This window comes from Rhinopithecus roxellana, chromosome 14 (assembly GCF_007565055.1).
Source record: "Rhinopithecus roxellana isolate Shanxi Qingling chromosome 14, ASM756505v1, whole genome shotgun sequence".
NCBI lineage: Eukaryota > Metazoa > Chordata > Mammalia > Primates > Cercopithecidae > Rhinopithecus > Rhinopithecus roxellana.
The window spans coordinates 17,544,568-17,566,048 of NC_044562.1; the positions used below are offsets into that span (position 1 = coordinate 17,544,568).

At 41.8% G+C, this 21,481-nt stretch overlaps 1 protein-coding gene across 2 annotated transcripts in view; it reads left to right on the top strand.

Moving 5' to 3' along the window:
* The window catches only part of PDE6D (phosphodiesterase 6D), a 65,458-nt gene that overhangs the window by 3,659 nt on the left and 40,318 nt on the right, over positions 1-21,481 (top strand). The window lies entirely within an intron of this gene.

A 21,481-nucleotide genomic window follows, 5' to 3' on the forward strand; every position in this document is an offset into this window, starting at 1 on the left:
AGTGCTGGGACTACAGGCGTGAGCCACCGTGCCTGGCCTCAAGTTTATTAATATTTGCTGTCTGGCTTTTGCATTTTGTATCTTGTTTAAAAAGATCTTTCTTATCCCAAGATTAACTAAATATCCTATCTTTTCTTCTCTTTTAATGTTTATCTCTTTAATCCACCTGGAACGTATTTACACATTTGGTATGTGCTAGATATCTAAGTACTTCTGCTGTTTGAATAGCCAGTAGTTCCAGTACTAAGTAGTTAGTCCGTCTTTTCCTCACTGTTTTGAAATGCCATCCTTGTCATATACTAAATTTTCATAAGACGTAGGTTTATTTTTTGATTATTTCTGTTTCGTTGATCTATTTGTCTCTTCTTGTGCCTATACACATTTGATTGAATTATTATAGCTTTATGATGTGATTTAGTATAGTTTACAATAGGATTGGTCTGTGACTAACATAATATGTGTGTTTAAGGTCCCTATAAATATTTGTGTCCCTTTTATTCACATAGAAGCTTGCCATGTGCCCACAGTAGATAGAAACGTTGGCTGGGCATGGTGGCTCACACCTGTAATCCCAGCACTTTGGGAGGCCTAGGTGGGAGGATGGCTCAAGGCTAGGAGTTCAAGACTAACCTGGCCAACATAGTGAGACCCCCCCAACTCTGAAAAAAAAAAATTTAAAGATACTCCATAAGAGTGAATACTGTATGCATAAATCAGGCATGGTCTGAGTGAATTCAGTATAAGCCTTTGTATTTGCCATCAGTTGTTTCAAAAACAAAATCTTACAAGATTTTATTCTCGTATCACCTTCACCCCATCTCACCCTACCTCTTTCAGAGTATCTGTTTTTGTGAGAAGAGTTTATCACTACAAAAAGAGCACCATTATGATCTCCCACCAACAGTGTTGATAGTACTCAGTTTTCCACGTTGACTAGGTCAATCTTTTTTATTTTTGCCAGTTCGGACAACACATGATACCTTGTTTTAATTTGTATTTTCCTGGATCCCTTGATCCATAAAAGGTAATATAGCATAGTGGTTTAAGAGCTATACTGGCCGGGCGCGGTGGCTCAAGCCTGTAATCCCAGCACTTTGGGAGGCCGAGGTGGGTGGATCACGAGGTCAGGAGATCGAGAACCTCCTGGCTAACACGGTGAAACCCCGTCTCTACTAAAAATACAAAAACCTAGCCGGGCGCGGTGGCGGGTGCCTGTAGTCCCAGCTACTCGGAGGCTGAGGCGGGAGAATGGCGGGAACCCGGGAGGCGGAGCTTGCAGTGAGCCGAGATCGCGCCACTGCACTCCAGCCTGGGCGACACAGCGAGACTCCGTCTAAAAAAAAAAAAAAAAAAAAGAGCTATACTGGACTGTGGCGCTATACTACCTCTCAAGAAATGCAAGGCTCTCATACACATTAAGAACCTTGCATTTCTTTCTTGTTTGTTAAAAGCATAACATTTCCTAATTGTAAATTAATGTTATGAATGAAATGTTACTTGGGAAACAATATGATTCTCCTGCAAATATTTTGGATTTGATTTTTTTTTTTTTTTTTTTTTTTTTGAGACGGAGTCACGCTCTGCCGCCCAGGCTGGAGTGCAGTGGCCGGGTCTCAGCTCACTGCAAGCTCCGCCTCCTGGGTTTACGCCATTCTCCTGCCTCAGCCTCCCAAGTAGCTGGGACTACAGGCGCCCGCCACCTCGCCCGGCTAGTTTTTTGTATTTTTTTAGTAGAGACGGGGTTTCACCGTGTTAGCCAGGATGGTCTCGATCTCATGACCTCGTGATCCACCCGTCTCGGCCTCCTAAAGTGCTGGGATTACAGGCTTGAGCCACCGCGCCCGGCCTGGATTTGATTATTTTAAGCAGCTGACATGGAGACTGATGTTTGTAAATCCCACGTTTCCCGTTTCGTTTCTTCAACAAAGGTCTGTTGGGTGACTGTTATGTATAGGGCACTCTACACTTGAAGGATACAAAAATGAATGACTTACAGTCCTTTCTTTCCAGAAGGTTAACCAGCTTTATGTCTGTGTAAAAGGAATATCTTCAAAAGCAATGCATTTTTTTAAATTCTATTTAATTTTCCTATTACAAACTCCAGCTACCTAGAGTGACGTTTGTAAATATTATTTAATATAGCCTTCTAATGTAGCTAATTTTTAATGTGTTTTTTATAAAAATGGAATAGTAAATATCACTTTGTAACTTACTTTGATCACTTAATAATAGATTTGCCATATTTATGATTTCCAAAGATAATTACTTTCAGTTGTTTTTACTGACAGATTTGTCACAGTACTCTTTTTTTTTTTTCTTTTTTTTGAGATGGAGTCTCACTCTTGTTGCCCAGGCTGGAGTGCAATGATGCGATCTCAACTCACTGTAACTTCTGCCTCCCGGGTTCAAGTGATTCTCCCGCCTCAGCCTCCCAAGTAGCAGGGATTACAGGCACCCACCACCACGCCCGGCTAATTTTTGTATTTTTAGCAGAGACGGGATTTCACCATGTTGGCCAGACTAGTCTCAAACTCCTGACCTCAGGCCTCCCAAAGTGCTGGGATTACAAGCGTGAGCCACCGCACCCAGCATTTGTCACAGTACTCTTCTACTAGCTTTCTAGTATGGTCTGTATCCACTGTTTTGCCTATTTGAATAGTTTTTTCATCAACATAAAAATATTACTTTATTAAATTAACAAGAAACTGACAGACTTCCATGAGAATGAATTATGCTTTTATGATTTCATTATCTTTAATCCATCTGGAATTTTCTTTGGTATAAGATATAGAGTAGTAATGTAGCTTTTTTTAATATTGGCTTATTGTCTCCCTTTATTTATTTAATTCTTTTATTTATACTTCAGATATTATAATATCCAGAATATAAATGGCTGCCTACAAATCAATATGATAAGCATTTAACTCAAAATGGACAAAGGTTATAAACAAGCAGTTCCTAGAAGAAAAAAGCAGATGACCAATGAATAAATGAGGAAATGCTCAACCTTGTTAAAATAATAGACTATCTGCCAGGTGCAGTGGCTCATGCCTGTAATCCCAGCACTTTGGGAGGCCGAAGTGGGCGGATAGCTTGAGCCTAGAAGTTTGCGACCAGCCTGGGCAACATGGCAAGACCCTGCCGCTACAAAAAAAAAAAAACACACACACACACACAAAAATTAGCCAGATGTGGTGGCGCAAACTTGTGGTCCCAGCTACTGGGAGGCTGAGGTGAGGGGATCACCTGAGCCTAGGAGGTGGAGGTCACAGTGAGCCAAGATTGTGCCCCACTGCATTCCAACCAGGGTAACAGTGAGACGTTGTCTAAAATAATAATAATAATAATAATAGACTATCTCTTTATTCCCAATTATTTGACACAAATTTAAAAGATTGATAATATATATATCCTGAGAGTGGCACTGTATGAAAATAAAATTAAAAAAAAAAATAGGCCAGGCACAGTCGTTCATGCCTGTAATCCCAACACTTTTGGGAGGCCATGGTGGGCAGATCACTTGAGGCCAAGAGTTTGAGACCAGCCTGCCCAACATAGCAAAACCCCCTCTCTATTAAAAATACAAAAAATTAGCCAAACATAGTGGCACACGCCTGTAATCCCAGCTACTCAAGAGGCAGAGGCAGGACAATCACTTGAACCCAGAAGGCAGGAGTTGCAGTGAGCTGAAATCACACCACTGCACTCCAGCCTGGGCTACAGAGTGAAACTGTCTCAAAAAAAAATACATAAAAATTTATTTGAAAAAAAAGATGCCAGGCACAGTGGCTCACACCTGTAATCCCAGCACTTTGGGAGGCCAAGGTGGGCAGATTACTTGAGGTCAGGGGTTCGAGGCCAGCCTGGCCAATGCGAGGAAACCTCGTCTCTACTAAAAATACAAAAATTAGCTGGGCATGGTGTGGACAGCTGTAATCCCAGCTATTAGGGTGTCTGAGGCAGAAGAATCACTTGAACCTGGGAGGCCAATGTTGCAATGAGCCGAGATTGCACCACTGCACTCCAGCCTGGGTGACAGAGAGACTCAGTCTCAAAAAAAAAAAAAAAAAAAAAAAAGACTAATCAGTGTTCACAACATTGAGGGAAAGGGGCACTCTCATTTGGTTTATATGTGTGTATAGTGTCTATAGAAAGTAATTGGTATCTATCAAATGTTTACACATAGCTGCAGTAGAGCATATAGCACAATGGTTTAGCGTATGGGCTCACTTCCAAGGGTTAGACTCTGAGCCTCAGCATCTGTATCTCATATCATCAGAGGGTTGTTTTGAGAATTAAATGAAACTGCATAAAAGATGTTTGGTTCAGTGCCTGGCATATAGTAATATCTGCTGCCATTCATTTTATTAATAATTACTAATAATAATGACAGGCCGGGTCCGGTGGCTTATGCCTGTAATCCCAGCTCTTTGGGAGGCTGAGGCAGGTGGATCACCTGAGTTTGGGCATTCAAGACCAGCCTGGCCAACATGGTGAAATCCCGTCTCTACTAAAAATACAAAATGAGGCATAGTGGTGTGCACCTGTAATCCCAGCTACTCGGGAGGCTGAGACAGGAGAATCGCCCGAACCCGGGAGGTGGAGGTTGCAGTGAGCCGAGATCACGCCACTGCACTCCAGCCTGGGCAACAGAGACTCCATCTCAATAATAATAATAATAATGACAATAGTGTTAATATGATTGTAAAGCCACTTATTTCTCTGAGATATAACTGATGCCTTCATTTGAGTTATATTTTCTTACAAAAAAACTATGGTATTCCCATTTTGCCTCTGAATAAATGATTCAATAAGCATTGATGTATACCTCATGTTTATCTTGTCTAGAAAATGAATCTCATTCTAATTTATGTCAGGTTAGCAAAAAGAGTTTGGGCTCAGAAGGTTTCTGAAAGCACCTTTCACTTGTGTTCTTACATTTCTTCTCCCATAGTTGGGTCCTGGAATCCCTGTATCTTCTTTCTCATAGTACCTTGATCCTTGACTTTGCTTCCAACCAAAAACTAGTTGGCTTTACATCTTCTATTTACTCACTTAAAATAAAGAATAAGAATAGTAGACTTATTAAGAAAAGTCGACTATAGAACTTCTCTTGAATGTCAGTATTCCCTAGTACAATGGCCTTGGCCAAATATTAAAAATGAATTTGAGGTTTATTATTTCCCATAATATAGTTTTTGTCAACCCAAAGTCTTGGAAAGCAACCAGGTATACCACTCATATAGCCCAATTTCATGTAGATTGTGATTGGTAGCTTGTTTCCTCATGCATGGACTCTTGAGAGTTTGATTGTTATCTTGAATTGATTAAATGAATATAATGTCCTATTGATTATCTTAGGATTCTTTTTTGTGTGTGTGTGACAGGGTCTCACTGTCACCCAGGCTGGTGCTATCATAGCTCACTGCAGCCTTGACCTCCCAGGCCCAGGTGATCCTCTGCCTCACCCTCCTGAGTATCTGGGACCACAGGTGTGCACCACTATACCCAGCTAATTTTCATATTTTTTCTTTGTAGAGAAAGGGTTTCACTATGTTACCCAGGCTGCTCTCGAACTTCTGGGATCAAGTAATCTGCCCACCTTGGCTTCCCAAAATGCTGGGATTACAGACATGAGCCTCCACACCTGGTCTTACTTAGGATTCTTTTTTTTTTTTTTTTGAGACGGAGTCTCGCTCTGTTGCCCAACGTGGAGTGCAGTGGCGCGATCTCGGCTCACTACAAGCTCCACCTCCTGGGTTCACGCCCTTCTCCTGCCTCAGCTGGGACTACAGGCACCCACCACCACACCCGGCTACTTTTGTGTGTGTGTGTATTTTTAGTAGAGACAGGGTTTTACCATGTTAGCCAGGATGGTCTCAATCTCCTGACCTCATGATCCACCCGCCTCGACCTCCCAAAGTGCTGGGATTACAGGCGTGAGCCACCACACCCAGCCCTTAGGATTCTTAAACAGGCATTCCTGCTTTTGCTTTTTTGGAAGGAAGTTAGAGTATAATTAGATATTTATGTAGTCTTCTACTGATCTGCTAAGTTTCTTCCCAGGGTTGTGTATATGGTTTATAATGAAACATTATGGTAACTTCTGGAGAAATGGGACAGAACACGGTAAAACGCTCATGAAGAATTCCAGTTGTAATCATCACTACATTTGATAAAGGACTAGCAGTGGTTCTGAGGCTTGGAAGCTCTAGCTTCTTACTAGGGTTGACCTCAGTTTTGCCTCCCAGGCCTCACTTGTCAGCATTCTGCATCCACAAATCCTCATGTTATGAGAGGATTTGACTTATAGCCCTATCCCTCCCTATTCCTGAGCTAAAGCCTAGCATCATAGGAAGGAATTTTAAAGGCCATCTTCTCCAGCAGCCTGACTATTCTAATAATTGCTTGAATGCATAAAACTCAAATTGTCAAAGTTTTGAGAGCAGCATTCTTTTTTGCTTTTGACCTGCTTATAATCTTGGAGCTGGGAAGAAAAGCAAATATATTTTCTTACAGTCCAGTATCCACAAAGATTTCAGTGGATTGGACTAAAGCACACTGTTTATGGCAAAGAAGGTGATGGTCTCACCATAGGACACATGGGAGCTTGTTTAGTCTACAGCAAAGGGAGGCAGGGGAAAGTGGATCTGGTGCAAAGGAGGGCCACTTGAAACATGGCATACATTCAATAATGGGAGAACTGAAGGAAGTTTAACCTAAAAATGAAAAGAGTTGGACAAGGGACATAAGTGTTCTCTTCTAAAGTTAAAAAAAAAAAAAAAACTGTTCTAAAGATGAAGAATTAAATGTTGCTGTGTAGCTCTCAGAGGAAGTACAAGATTTGGAGGGTAGAAATTACAGGGGACAGAGTTTAGGCCAGTTTTTAACAATTAGTAGAGTTACCTGAAAAAAGACATTTTCCAGAAAGTGTTTTAAGCAGCAGATGGATACCTGTCTGTCAAGAGTGTTGCAGAGGGAAATTTTGTATGTATCAAATGTGTATTATGGTAGATGATCTCCAGAAATACTCAAATCTTTTTCCAGCACTACAATTCTTTGATTTGGTGACAGCCTCTCTTACTTAACAAGTACTCTTTTCAGCAAATGTTTATATGGAGATGTGTTCTACACCTGAAATAGGCAAAACTTTTTTTGTGACCTGATTGTTTCTGTTTTGTTTTTGACACAACTCTTAGACACTCAGTATTGAAGTGTTTGGTTTAGTGCATTATGGATACAACTGATTCAGAGTCAAGGAGAGCAATTATTGCCTTTGAATTTAGATAACATTCAGAGAATGAAACATGAATAGCTCTAATATGAATTAACACTGTAAATATAGCCACAAGAAGAAAGGGGGTGGTCTAGTAATATCTCATAATTCTATACTGCTTTTCGGTTTTTAAAGAACTTTGATATATTACTGCATTATCACAACAACCCTATTCATTGTTAGCCTCACTTTATAGATTAAGGAATTGAGGATCGACGAGGCAGTGACTTAAATGAAGGCAGAACCTTAATTTAAGCCTTGTTTTGTCTTTTTAAAAGTCCAGCTTTTCTACGATATACCATGGTGCCTCTCTGGAGAATTTATTCTTTTGTTGTTGTATTATTAATTTTGAGTTTTAAAATTTTCTCAGCTTGGCTGAGTGAGGTGGCTCATGCCTGTAATCCCAGCACTTTGGGAGGCCTAGGTGGGCAGATCACTTGAGGTCAGGAGTTCAAGACCAGCCTGGCCAACATGGCAAACCCCACAGAAGCTATTTGGGAGGCTGAGGCACAAGAATCACTTGAACCCAGGAGGCAGAGGTTGTGCAAAAAAAAAAAAAAAAAAAAAATTTCTCAGCTCACTGCAGCCTTAACCTCTTAGGCTCAAGTGATCCTCCCACCTCAGCCTCTCAGATAACTGGGACTACAGGCGCACACTATCATGCCTGGCTAATTTTTGTGGGTTTTTTTGTTTTTTGTTTTTTTTTTTGAAACAAAGTCTCGCTCTTGTCACCCGGGCTGGAGTGCAACGGCGCAATGTCAACTCACCACAACCTTTGCCTCCCAGGTTCAAGCAGTTCTCCTGCCTCAGCCTCCCAAGTACCTGGGATTACAGGCACCTGCCACCACACCCGGCTAATTTTTGTATTTTTAGTAGAGACGGGGTTTCACCGTGTTGGCCAGACTAGTCTCGAACTCCTGACCTCAGGCAATCCACCCACCTCGGCTTTTCAAAGTGCTAGGATTACAGGAGTGAGCCACCACGCCCAGCCAATTTTTGTAATTTTTTTAGAGACCAGATTTTGCCATGTTGCCCAGGCTGGTCTTTAACTCTTGGGCTCAAGTGATCTGACTGCCTTGGCCTCCCAAAGTGCTGGAATTAACAGACATAAGCCACCATGCCCAGCCCTTTTCTCAGTGTTTAAGTCACAGCCACATTTATTTTTCCGTTGAAAATTACCCTCTTCTAATGTGGTCATGTCCCCTATATTCTTTTTTCCCTCAATTCACCAGACACAGGGGCCAGGGTTTAGCCCAAGATAATGAATTTTTTAACAATTAAGGGTTACTGGAGGAAAAAAATACATTTTCCAGAAAATACTTAAGCAGCAGGTGGATATATTCTTGTTTTCGTATTTTTTTCATCTTAAGCACAGTCCTCTTAAACATCGTCCTCTGTAGTCAAGAGATGGCTACTCATAGGGGTCTGATCAGCAACTTCAGTGATGATCAAACATAGGAGGTTGTTACTCAAGTCTGATAAGCACAAGATTGTGTCCATATAGTTTTATCCAATAAAGTAACACAAAATTTATCCCATGATGAAGTTGTTTCAGATGAGCAATTCAGATAATCTCGTTAATAGAAAAAAAAAGTGAAAAAGTCTTGGATACTAACATGGATAAACAAACATTTCCTGGCATTGTTCAGAATACACAAGGCTACCTTGTGACCAGCTTATTTCAGTTTCATCCTGAAACCTTTTCCTTAAACATCTATGAAAAATATCAGGTGAAAGTATATTGTGGGTAGCTTATAGAACCAACTCGAGGGTTCCTGTTACAGAGTGTTATTATGCATTTAGGGTTTGTTTAAAAGGTCCATTAAGTATTTGTGGATTGAGATAAGAATCTAACAGACTATTTCCTTTTCTGTGATTCTCTGTTAAAAAATGTGGTCCCAGGCCAGGCGCGGTGGCTCAAGCCTGTAATCCCAGCACTTTGGGAGGCTGAGACGGGCGGATCACAAGGTCAGGAGATCAAGACCATCCTGGCTAACACGGTGAAACCCCGTCTCTACTAAAAAATACAAAAAACTAGCCGGGCGAGGTGGCAGGCGCCTGTAGTCCCAGCTACTCTGGAGGCTGAGGCAGGAGAATGGCGTGAACCCGGGAGGCGGAGCTTGCAGTGAGCTGAGATCCGGTCACTGCACTCCAGCCTGGGAGACCGAGCGAGACTCTGTCTCAAAAAAAAAAAAAAAAAAATGTGGTCCCATCTGTGGTCCCAGCTATTCAGGAGGCTGAGGCAGGAGGATCACTTGAGCTCAGGAATTCGAGGCTACAGTGAGCTATGATTGTGTCTCTTCATTCCAGCCTGGGCAACAGAGCAAGACCCCATCTCTACAAACCATATGTGTGTGTATGTGTGTGTATGTGTATATATATACATATCTGTGTGTGTGTATATATGTATGTATCTGTGTGTATGTATATGTGTGTGTGTGTGAGAAAGAGCAAATTGTAGGTTAGTCATAACTATGCCATGTGTGGCACTGCTACCTAGGTGACTACTCTGTGTGAAAAGTATAGTTCTTCACCAGGTCACTGATAAAGATTAAGAAAAAGGGACTAAATCTGAGATTCAGCATTTTCATGAAATAGGAGGTGAGAAATGTAACTGTAAGCCTTAATTTCTTTTGAGCCATCTTCTGCCTAAGGAGCAAAGACAAAGGAACCGGAAGAGCTGTATTCTGGTCATAGTGCTGCCACTTACTGGCCATTCATTCAGACATTTGTTAATAGAATCTGTACGTGGTATATCATCTGCTAAACCAAAGAGATAGAAAATGATAAACCAGGCCAGGCGCAGTGGCTCACGCCTGTAATCCCAACATTTTGGGAGGCCAAGGCGGGCGGATCACCTGAGGTCGGGAGTTGGAGACCAGCCTGACCAATATGATGAAACCCTGTCACCACTAAAAATACAAAAATGAGCCGGGCATGGTAGCATGTACCTGTAATCCCAGCTACTTGGGAGGCTGAGACAGGAGAATCGCTTAAACCCGGGAGGAAGAGGTTGCAGTGAGCTGAGATCATGCCATTGCCCTCCAGCCTGGGCAACAAGAGTGAAACTCCATCTCAAAAAAAGAAAATTATAAACCAGTTTCCATGACCAAGTAACTTATATAAGGGAGAGAGAAAGAGACCATAACAATCAGAATACAATGTGTGAAGTACCTAGTAGTATCAAGTGCTGTGAAAACTCAGAGAAAGGATGACTACTACTAGGGGTGTTGTGGAAGACTTCAAGAATTATCCCTTGAGGTCGGGTGCGGTGGCTCATGCCCGTAATCCCAGAACTTTGGGAGGCCGAGGCGGGTGCATCACTTGAAGTCAGGAGTTGGAGACCAGCCTGGCCAAAATGGTAAAACCGTGTCTCTACTAAAAATACAAAAATTATCTGGGTGTGGTGTTGCACGCTTGTAATCCCAGCTACCCGAGAGGCTGGGGCAGGAGAATCGCTTGAACCCGGGTGGAGGTTGCCGTGAGCCAAGATCATGCCACCGCACTGCAGCGTGTACGACAGAGGGAGACTCCATCTCAACAACAACAACAAAGGATTATCACTTGAATAGGATCTTAAAAGATGAGGTGGTGCCTAGTTTAATCTTTATGATAGTAGGGAGTAACAGAGAGGAAGGAAAGTATTTCAAGAGTGAGTTGGAGTCAGGAATGAGGAAGGATAAGGACCAAACAAATCCTTGGAATTCATCAAAATTTTATTCATTAATGATATTTAAGAATCAGCTGAGAGTCCCATGATACCTTATAGGTCATTGTGATCTTTTAACAATAGATAGTGGCAGGGTACAGTGGCTCACACCTGTGATCCCAACACTTTGGGAGGCTAAGGTGTATGGATCCCTTGAGCTCAGGAGTTTGAGACCAGCCTGGGCAACATAGTGAAACCCTGTCTCTACCAAAAATACAAAAATTAGCTAGGCATGGTAGCGTGTGCCTGTAGTCCCACCTACTCGGGAGGCTGGGGTAGGAGTATCGTTTGAGCCCAGGAGGCAGAGGTTGCAGGGAGCCAAGATTGTGCCACTGGCTACTGCACTCTATCCTGGGCCACAAAGCAAGACCCTGTCTGGAAAAAAAAGAAACAATAAAGAAACAAAGTATAATCTTTCAAGATTAGAAAATGAATAAAATATATGAGGAAAGAAAGTCAGCAAGAATAGATTTCTCTTTCAAGAAATCTGGTGACCTGAGAAAGCAGATATTAGGGGAGCAGCTTGAGTGGGTAGATATAATTCATTACATAATGGAAATCACTTATTTAAGCCATCTGACTTTGTACGAGTCACTTAATATTCTGTAAAACAAGGATAATGCAGCCAGGCGCCGTGGCTCACGCCGTAATCCCAGCACTTTGGGAGGCCGAGTAGGATGGATCATGAGGTCAGGAGATGGAAACCATCCTGGCTAATACGGTGAAACCCCGTCTCTACTAAAAATACAAAAAATTAGCCGAGCATGGTGGCGGGCGCCTGTAGTCCCAGCTACTCAGGAGGCTGAGGCAAGAGAATGGCGTGAACCTGGGAAGTGGAGCTTGCAGTGAGCTGAGATCGCATCACTGCACTCCAGCCTAGGTGACAGAGTGAGACTCCGTCTCCAAAAAAAAAAAAAGCAAGGATAATGCATGCTGTTTGATGGAGATGTTATGAAATTTGAATGAAATAATACATGCCAACTCAATTTAAAAACCATAGCTCTTCAAATTCACTATGCTTGCTATTACATTATTACAATCATTATTTACCTTTGCTTTAAAGTTTAACATTGCGATCTGTTTTGTAAATTTGTAGATTTGATGTTTCAGGATATCAGAAAAGAGCCTTACTGATTGTTTTTTACTTCAGCTTAGATACCTGAAAGCCCTTTTTCATAATTCTGGGAATTAATTGTGGCTCTTGGAGTGACAACAGAAGAAACCCCCCAGATGACACTTATTAGCTGGAAAACCAAAATCATCTTTGACTTTGCTTTTTTTTTTGAGACGGAGTCTTGCTCTGTTGCCCAGGCTGGAGTGGCGTGATCTCGGCTCCCTGCAACCTCCACCTCCCGGATTCCAGCAATCTCCTGCCTCAGCCTCCCGAGTAGCTAGGATCACAGGCGTGTGCTACCACGCCCAACTGATTTTTGTATTTTTAGTAGAGACAGTGTTTCAGTTGGCCAAACTGGTCTCAAACTCCTGACCTCAGGTGATCCGCCCTTCTCAGCCTTCCAAAGTGCTGGGATTACAGGCATGAGCCACCCTGCCCAGCCAGCTTTTTTTTTTTAAGGGTTATAATTTGAAGGAGTTGAGTTTCTTCCCAATACTATAGCATTTTTTAAAAACTGGGTGAAATTCAGGCATCTCTGGATGTAGATTTTGATAGGATTCAAGGCAATATCCCTGTGCCTCGAAATAACCTGAAAGAAACAGTGGCCTTTTGGGAACATGCCCTTGGGAAAAGGCCTTGTATTATCTCTTCTTCAATCAGGAGGTGCTGGGAAGCAAATAAAAGTGCAAAGGGACCTCTAAGAATCTCTTTGGATATGTCTCTTCTAGCTTGTTTCTGACCAGTTCCAGGCACATAACTGTACATGTCAGTAGGATAATGGGCTGACTAGAAAAAGAAAGGTTTGTTTTATTGTTTGACTTTGCTAGGGAGAAGACTGTTGTGTTTCATAATACTGATCTTTTTCTCATTACTAAATTACTTGCCTCCACTGTTTCCCAGGCCAGTTTGAATTTTGATTGTATACTTTCCAAGCACAGTACCTTTGCCAGCACAAGAGTATTATTTCACATGGATATCACCACTGATTACAATGCTGCATATTATGTTTCAAGGATACTGAAACCTGGGTTCTCAGAGATCCATTTATATTTTCTCACCTTATCCCCCATAAATGGGAAAATCACTGGGAAATTATTGGGTGGAGAAATGCATTTAAATGGCCGTGAATTAGAATTGGTCGTTAAGAAGGTACTAAAGGCAGAATGCTCTGTGTAACCAACACTAAGGCAGAAGCATAAGAGGGCTCTGACTAAGTGGTATTTAAGAATTAATGAAGAAAGTGGGAGTAAGAGAAGGAAATGAGTTCAGAAAGGAAACAAGGAGGAGAGAGTTTGAGAAGGGAGAGATCATAAAGGCAGAGTGTGAAAAGATAGAAAACAGGAGGAAAAAAGCCACAACCAAAAACTATGAAAACAGAGTAAAGAAGGACAGCCCTGTAATGAAAATGCTCAGGATACCACCAAATAGAAACTCCCTTTGTTTACTGCTAGTCATTGCAGCTGCTTCCACCCCAAAGTAATGAGAAGGGAGAGGTTTTTCTTTACGCCTGTGACCTTGATTTTGAAGCTTTGCCTCATACTGCTCTGGTCTGCCATAGTAGACATTAGCATATATCATTATATGCTTAGTCAGCCATTTTGCCTGAAAAATATACTTACCTTGAAATTACTCAGAGCCACATGCCCATATATAATTTGTGAGGACTCTGTCAAGTCATGAATTCAGACTTAATGCAGAATGGGCTTTTAAATTCTAATATATTGTTACTTGCAATTCAGCTGACTGACTTAGCTGTTCTCCTTAGGGAGAGTGGAGGTTTTTTGGTTGGTTGGTGGGTTGGTTTTTGCTTTTTTTTTTTTTTTTTTTTTCTGAGTTTCAGGTTTAAGCAGTTGTCCCCCTCCCACTTTTTTTTTTTTTTTTTTTTTTTTTGGAGATAGGATCTTGCTTTGCCACCCAGGCTGAAGTGCGGTGGTAAGATCATGGCTCACTGCACCCTTGAAATCCTGGGCTCAAGCAGTCCTCCTGCCTCAGCTTTCTGAGTAGCTGGAACTACAGACACGCACCACTGTATGGCTAATTTGTCTTGTCTTTTTTTTTTTTTTTTCCCTTCGGTAGAGATGGAATCTCACTATGTTGCCCAGGCTGGTCTTGGATTCCTGGGCTCAAGCAGTCTTCCTGCTTTGGCCTCCCAAAGTGTTGGTATTACAGGCATTTGCCACTGCGCCCCAGCCTAGATTGCCCTTTCTACAGTCTACTAGACCCTAAAAGCATCTCTTCTGGTTGCTCAGCCTGAAGAGAATTCTTATGAACTTGCCCTCTATTGCTTAGTGTAGTTCAACACATATTTGAGTGCCAGTTACATGCTGAGCACTGAGAAGAGAAAGATAAATAATATATTTATTTGACTTACAACTTGTAGAATTTGACTTGCAAACTAATATATTCTTGGTACTCTCCAAAAAGTACTATGACACAGGTATAAACAAGTGGCCAGGATAGGAGCTGATGCTATAACAAACAACACTCTGGAGAATGGAATGTATGGCAGAGACTGGACTCAGTGTCTTCCTCCAGTAAGCCTTGATTTGCCCTCTTGACTTCTTCACCTGAGGCATATAGCAATTTGTTATACCTGCTGGCCCCCTGGTTGCCTGTTGATTTCCTGTTCTTTATCAAACTGTCCTTTCTGTTGACAGCCTTTCTTATCTCACCCTTCTCTGTTGTCCTTTTAACCTATTAATAGCTCATTAGAAAAAAATTAATATTCCCCAGACCTACTTACAAAGCCTAAACTTTCTGTGTTCCTCAAAAATGTGTACAAAGATGGAAGGAGTTTTTGTTGTTGGAGGCAGGGTCTCACTCTGTTGCCCAGGCTGTAGTGCAGTGGCACAGTCTTGCCCTCAGCCTCTCAAGTAACTGGGATTAAAGGCGCACACCACCACATGTAGCTAATTTTTTGTTGTTGTTGTTGAGACACAGTCTCACTATATTGCCCAGGCTGGTATCAAACTCCTGGGTTCAAGCGATCCTCCTACCTTGGCCTCCTAAAGTGCTGGGATTACAAGCTTGAGCCACTACACCTGGCAAGACTTTTTATTGAACACTCACACAAGACTAAGACCTTGTCAAGAGCAAAAGTCTTACCTTACTCTTCCTGTTTCCTAGAACAATGCTGCTTAAACTATAGCTGTCAAAGAATTGGGTTTTTACTTCTAATCCTTCATAGACCAATATTTTTGTAAAATACAGTGAGATTCATTATTAGAAAAATAACATAAAGCCAGGCCTGGGTGGCTCAAGCTTGTAATCCTAGCACTTTGGGAGGCCAAAGTGGGAGGATCACTTGAGCCCAGGAATTCAAGACCAGCCTGAGCAACACAGACTCTGTCTCAACAAAAAAAAAAATTAAAAATTATCCAGGCATGGTGGCATCCCTGTAGTCCCAGCTACTCAAGAGGCTGAAGCAGGAAGATCACTTGAGCCCAGGAGTATGGGGTTACAGTGAGCTGTGATCACATCACTGCACCCCAGCCTAGGCAACAGAGTGAGACCCTGTCTCTAAAAAAAAAAAAAAGGCCGGGCGCGGTGGCTCAAGCCTATAATCCCAGCACTTTGGGAGGCCGAGACGGGCGGATCACGAGGTCAGGAGATCGAGACCATCCTGGCTAACACGGTGAAACCCCTTCTCTACTAAAAAATACAAAAAATTAGCTGGCCAAGGTGGCAGTCGCCTGTAGTCCCAGCTACCCGGGAGGCTGAGGCAGGAGAATGGCGTGAACCCGGGAGGCGAAGCTTGCAGTGAGCTGAGATCCGGCCACAGCACTCCAGCCTGGGCAGCACAGCGAGACTCCGTCTCAAAAAAAAAAAAAAAAGGTTTTAAAAAATGACATAATGGCCGGGCGCGGTGGCTCAAGCCTGTAATCCCAGCACTTTGGGAGGCCGAGACGGGCGGATCACGAGGTCATGAGATCGAGACCATCCTGGCAAACATGGTGAAACCCCGTCTCTACTAAAAATACAAAAAACTAGCCGGGCGATGTGGTGGGCGCCTGTAGTCCCAGCTACTCGGGAGGCTGAGGCAGGAGAATGGCGTGAACCCGGGAGGCGGAGCTTGCAGTGAGCTGAGATCCGGCCACTGCACTCCAGCCTGGGCGGCAGAGCGAGACTCCGTCTCAAAAAAAAAAAAAAAAAAAAAAAAAAAATGACATAAAAGTTTTTAAAAATTATTATTGAAATCAACAAATAAATTATTCTGCTGTATTGTTATTAAAAACTTCAAACACATGTCACAGGCTGGTAGCAAATGGATTTATAGACCAGGACCAGTCTGTGGGCCACATTCTGAGTGGTACAGCTGTGGAATCCCCAATATTTGCACCCAATACACAGTACCTCAATACATATTTGTGCAGTAAATACGTGAATGAGACGATTGGAATGATTGTAGTAGTAGGCAAGGAAAAAAGGAGAATAGAAGCTCTCTTTGGAGAGTTGGAGGGAAATGATTAAGTGAGAAACTCAGGATTACTGCAATAATGCTGTCCTCCATGTAAAACAAACTTTTTGTCATCATTCACTCGGAATACTGTTCCTTTGGCTCTCTATCAAGACAGATAAATACTAATAAATCCTCTGTCTGAATTTATGCAAAATATAGTTTTGTTCATGCTGAATATGTAAAACTTGCTCTAAATGACTGCACAAAGATGTCAACCTATTTATTTAAACTAGCTCTCATGAGCAGATCTATAGTCAGCTAGGATTAATTTCAAATATTGACAACTGCTCTTAGAACCAGTGCATTTTTCCATGTTGCGGTACGGACCATACTGCCAAATGCTTTCTCTGCCTGCGATTTTCTTTTTTCTTTTTTCTTTTTTTTTTTTTTTTTTTAGTAGAGATGGGATCTCACTACGTTTCCCAGTCTGGTCTTGAACTCCTGGGCTCAGGTGATCCTCCTAGCTTGGCCTCCCAAAGTGCTGAGATTACAGGTGTGAGCCACTGCACCTAAGATCTCTGTCTGAGATTTTCTTGTTTCCTCTGTGTCCTCTCAGAAGATTAGCTGAATAGGGTAAGAAATATTTTTATGAAAAGCTTTGAAACAAGCCTTCTGTGTCCATTAAGATAAGTTTGGGTTGCTTACAACACTACAAGTCTTCAGTTCTTAAAACCAAATTGTTAGGCCAGGCGCGGTGGCTCACACCTGTAATCCCAGCACTTTGAGAGGCCGAGGCAGGTGGATCGCTTGAGGTCAGGAGTTTGAGACCAGCCTGGCCAACAGGGTGAAACCTTGTCCCTACTAAAAATACAAAAATTAGCTGGGCATGGTGATGCCCACCTGTAATCCCAGCTACTCAGGAGGCTGAGGGAGGAGAATCACTTGAACCCAGGAGGCAGAGATTGCAGTGAGCCAACATCACACTATTGCACTCCAGCCTGGGCAACACAGCAAGGCTCTGTCTGAAAAGAAAAAAAAAAGTTAGTCCTTGAGTCTGCTTCAGATTAAAAAAATATATCATGGTTTCATTCAAGGGATAGGAAAGAGGAGGTCTACTTTTTAATAGCCACATATACGGCTATACTCAATGGAGATCATTATTTTGAAATATTTAAGCTCACAATATTTAAGTGCAAGTTACAACAGGGAAGTTTTGTTGTAAATGGAATTTTGTTTTCAATGTGGGTCAGTACAAAGTCAATAACTCAATACATCATCTTCCTTCTCTACTAAGCATATCCCCAAGAGAACATTGTTAGGAAGGGCAAAAGGGCCATTTCCATGGTATATTTGAGGGAGTCTGCTTGCCTTTCTCACCCTCTCATCAGTTCCCTCAGCTCTTCTAGCCCTGGAAGAATGTCATCACAAAGGTACGCAGGACCCTGCAGTTCCCTGGAGCCTTTCTGTTCTCAAGGGTATGTAGTGTGAACAGACCTCTATCTGAATGTTAGCTATGTTATTTAGCAGCTGTGAGTTCCTGAGAAAGATATTTGACTGCTGGGAGCACCACTATTTTATGTGGGTATGAGTATTAAATAAGATTGAAAAATAAAAAAGAGGGGCTGTTAGCACAGCACGTAACATATATATTGAAAATGGGTACTCAAATATTAGCTCTTTTACCCTGCCTCTTGTTTGTTTGAGGACTACCTTTAAACTATGAATATAGCTAGATGCCAGATAAGGCTAGAAATATTGTTCACCTTTGCCCTGGCCTTATACTGTCTGCAGTTAAGTTAAACAAGACTGTTAGAAAGCTAGCCCTGAGAAATGCAAAATAGTTAAGACTTTATCTGTCTGCACTGACAATGAACCATAGGTTAAGAATTATTGATTTATAGCCATTTTTGGGCTAATACAATGAATGAGATTTCCCTTTAGCCTTTGGAGATTTTATAGAAATGGTCTCAGAAGAGAGACCACAACCTTAGTCTTAGACTCATTTCTGTCTCCATTCTAATGTATTCATGAACCAAGTTATCAGGCAACACTCTATCACTTGAATATGGAAGAGATCATTCTCTGAACTGATATTAGATCTGTTAGCTGGACATTGTTACAGCTTTATCCCCTTTATTATATAAATTGATGTGGTTCAGTAATTTCTGGAAAACTTGCCTGAGCTAGAAAATAGTGTCACTAGGCTTGCAGCGTGTCCTTTTTATAAATATGCCTTTTACCCATTAAGGGTATATAAAAAAGATTAAAAATCAAGGGCCCCAAAAGTATATGGGTTTTGACCTGTGGAATACACTAGCAGCATAATCTGATCTGGCATCTTGTATCCTGTAGCATTTGGAAATGCCTTTCTCATCTCATGTCCTAGAGGAACTACTTGTCTTGTACCATAAGTGTAGGGATCATGACTTATTCATCTTATATCCCTCAGTCTCTCCCTGGTACAAATTGGGTATGCAGGATAGTTGGAGGTGTCATATAAAGTTAAAAATCATGGATGTTAGAATCAGGCAGTCAAAAACCAACTTGACCACTTATTGGCTTTGTGACCTTTGAGCAATGAAATGAAGCAAAAACTTACCATCCTCAAACCGCAGATTCCTCATCCATGTAAGAGCTATAATAATAATGCCTATTTCATAGGGTTATATGGATTAATTTATACGTGAATAATATCTAAATTATTAGGATTGTATCTAGTACTCAGTACATCTTAGCCATCATCATTGTACAGTAAATAGATACTGAATGTGAATACTGCATACATTTCTGCCAGAGTTTCGTATACCTAAGTGATGTGTAACACAAATCATGTTACAAACAGAATTCTTTCCATATCTTGGTAAAGTCTTTGCCTTACTTTCTTCTATTGATTTAAACAGAAATTTACTTGGATGTGACCCCTTTGATAAGGACCAGCTGATAAAGTATACCAGCTGATTCAAATAATTGCTCCAGCTAATTTACATAAGGTTTTCCTGTTTTACTGTTCTTAGAAATTATTTTGAAGGTATGAAAGTCTGGTAGTGATTTATGAATATCTTTACATTAAATGTTTACCTTATTGTTCTAAGAAATACTAAACATTTCTCATTTCTGTGTGAAGGCCCTCAGGAGAAAAACACTTTTTTCCCCTGTTTTGGGGGCTATATCTCTAGCCTGCCTGGAAGTTTAGAAATTCCCAGAAGGATATTGCCAAGAATCCGCAAAGGGATGCCATGTTTGAGCTGCTTGCCATTCTCATTGCTTACAAAGAGAAGCATTTGGGCAGTAATTCACTGTTTGTTGTTAGTTCCTAAAGCACTGCCAGGGGAGACTTATATTCCTGGGGCCTCTTCATGTCCCCAGGAGGGAGTTGATGGAAGATGGTTATTAATCTACACCAACTTCAGTTTATTAGCTTTTCTGCTTCCCAAACATGTTTTTGGCAGAGAGGTAGATTCCACAGATCCCTTTATAGTGCTTCTCTATCCCTTTCCAGCACTGTAGCCAAGGGTTTATTTTTTCCATAACAATTTTTTAGATATTTGATCTTTTTCTCTCACTGCCTACTCCTCTTCTCCCCCATGTTTGCTTGCTTTCCTTTGTACACACGAATACATAAGCTCCAATGGCTGTTTTTCCCCCTAAAAAATGTGTTATTCCAAACCTTTCCCATCTCCAAAATCTTATTTCCTAGAAATATCTTTTTCCCTTTTTTTCTCTTTAAAATTGCTTTTTTTTTTCATTTTGAGACAGGGTCTCACTGTGTCGCCCAGGCTGGAGTGCAGTGGCATGAACCCAGCTCACTGCAGCCTTGACATCTGGGCTCAAGCAATCCTCCCACCTCGGTTTCCCAAATAGCTGGGACCACAGGCATGCGCCATCATGCCCAGCTAATTTTTTTTATTTTTTATTTTTTTTTAATAGAGATGAGGTCTCCCTATGTTACCCAGGCTGGTCTCGAACTTCTGGCCTCAACCATTCTTCCTGCCTCAGCCTCCCAAAGTGCTGGGACTACAAGCATGAGCCACCATGCCTGGCCTAGAAACATCTTTTAATTCCCAGCCTTGACCCTTTGTTCATCCATTGTGGACCACCCCTCCCTGTCTGCTGGTATAGAGTATGGGCTTTAGTGGCTATAATCTTTTTCTTTTCACTCTTTATGAGAGTTTTCTTTCCTAGTACCCTAAAACTACTCAAAGTATGGTCCCTGGGGCAGTAGCATTGGCATCATCTGGGAGCTGGTTAGAAATGCAGAATCTCAGTTCCCGCCCCAACCTACTGAACCAGAATCTGTATTTTAACAAGATCTCCAGATGATTGGTATACAAATGAAAATTTAAGAAATCCCTGTTGTGAATCACCTTTTGCTCAAGGGTCAGGGATTAGGGGACACTTTGTCAAGTAGTGATTCTCCACCCTGGCTTCAGTGGAATCACTTGGGGAACTCTGAAAAATAGTGATGCCTGGGTTCCACCTCCAGAGATTCTAATTGGTCTGAAAGATCAGGTTCAGGAATCAGGAGGTTTAGAAGTTCCCCCAAGTGATTCTGATAGTCAGCCAAGGCTGAGAACCACTGTTGTATATGATTCTTATAATTTGCCCTAGCTTCTTAGAATACAAGGTATATATAAGTTGATGTGGTCAGATCCAGTGGCTCGTGCCTATAATCCCAGCACTTTGGGAGGCCAAGGTAGGGGCATCACTTGAGCCCAGGAGTTTGAGACCTGCCTAGGTAACACAGTGAGACCTTGTCTCTACAAAAAAAAAAAAAAAAATTAGCTGGGGGTGCCTGTAGTCCTAGCTACTCAGGAGGCCAAGCCAGGAGGATCCCTCGAACCCAACAGTTTGAAGCTACAGTAAGCCATGTGCACTACTGCACCATCTACCTACCTGTCTGTCTGTCTATCTAAGATGCCGTTTTAGACAGACAGGTAGGTAGGTAGGTAGATAGGCAAAGCTAATAACTAAAAAACTCCTTTA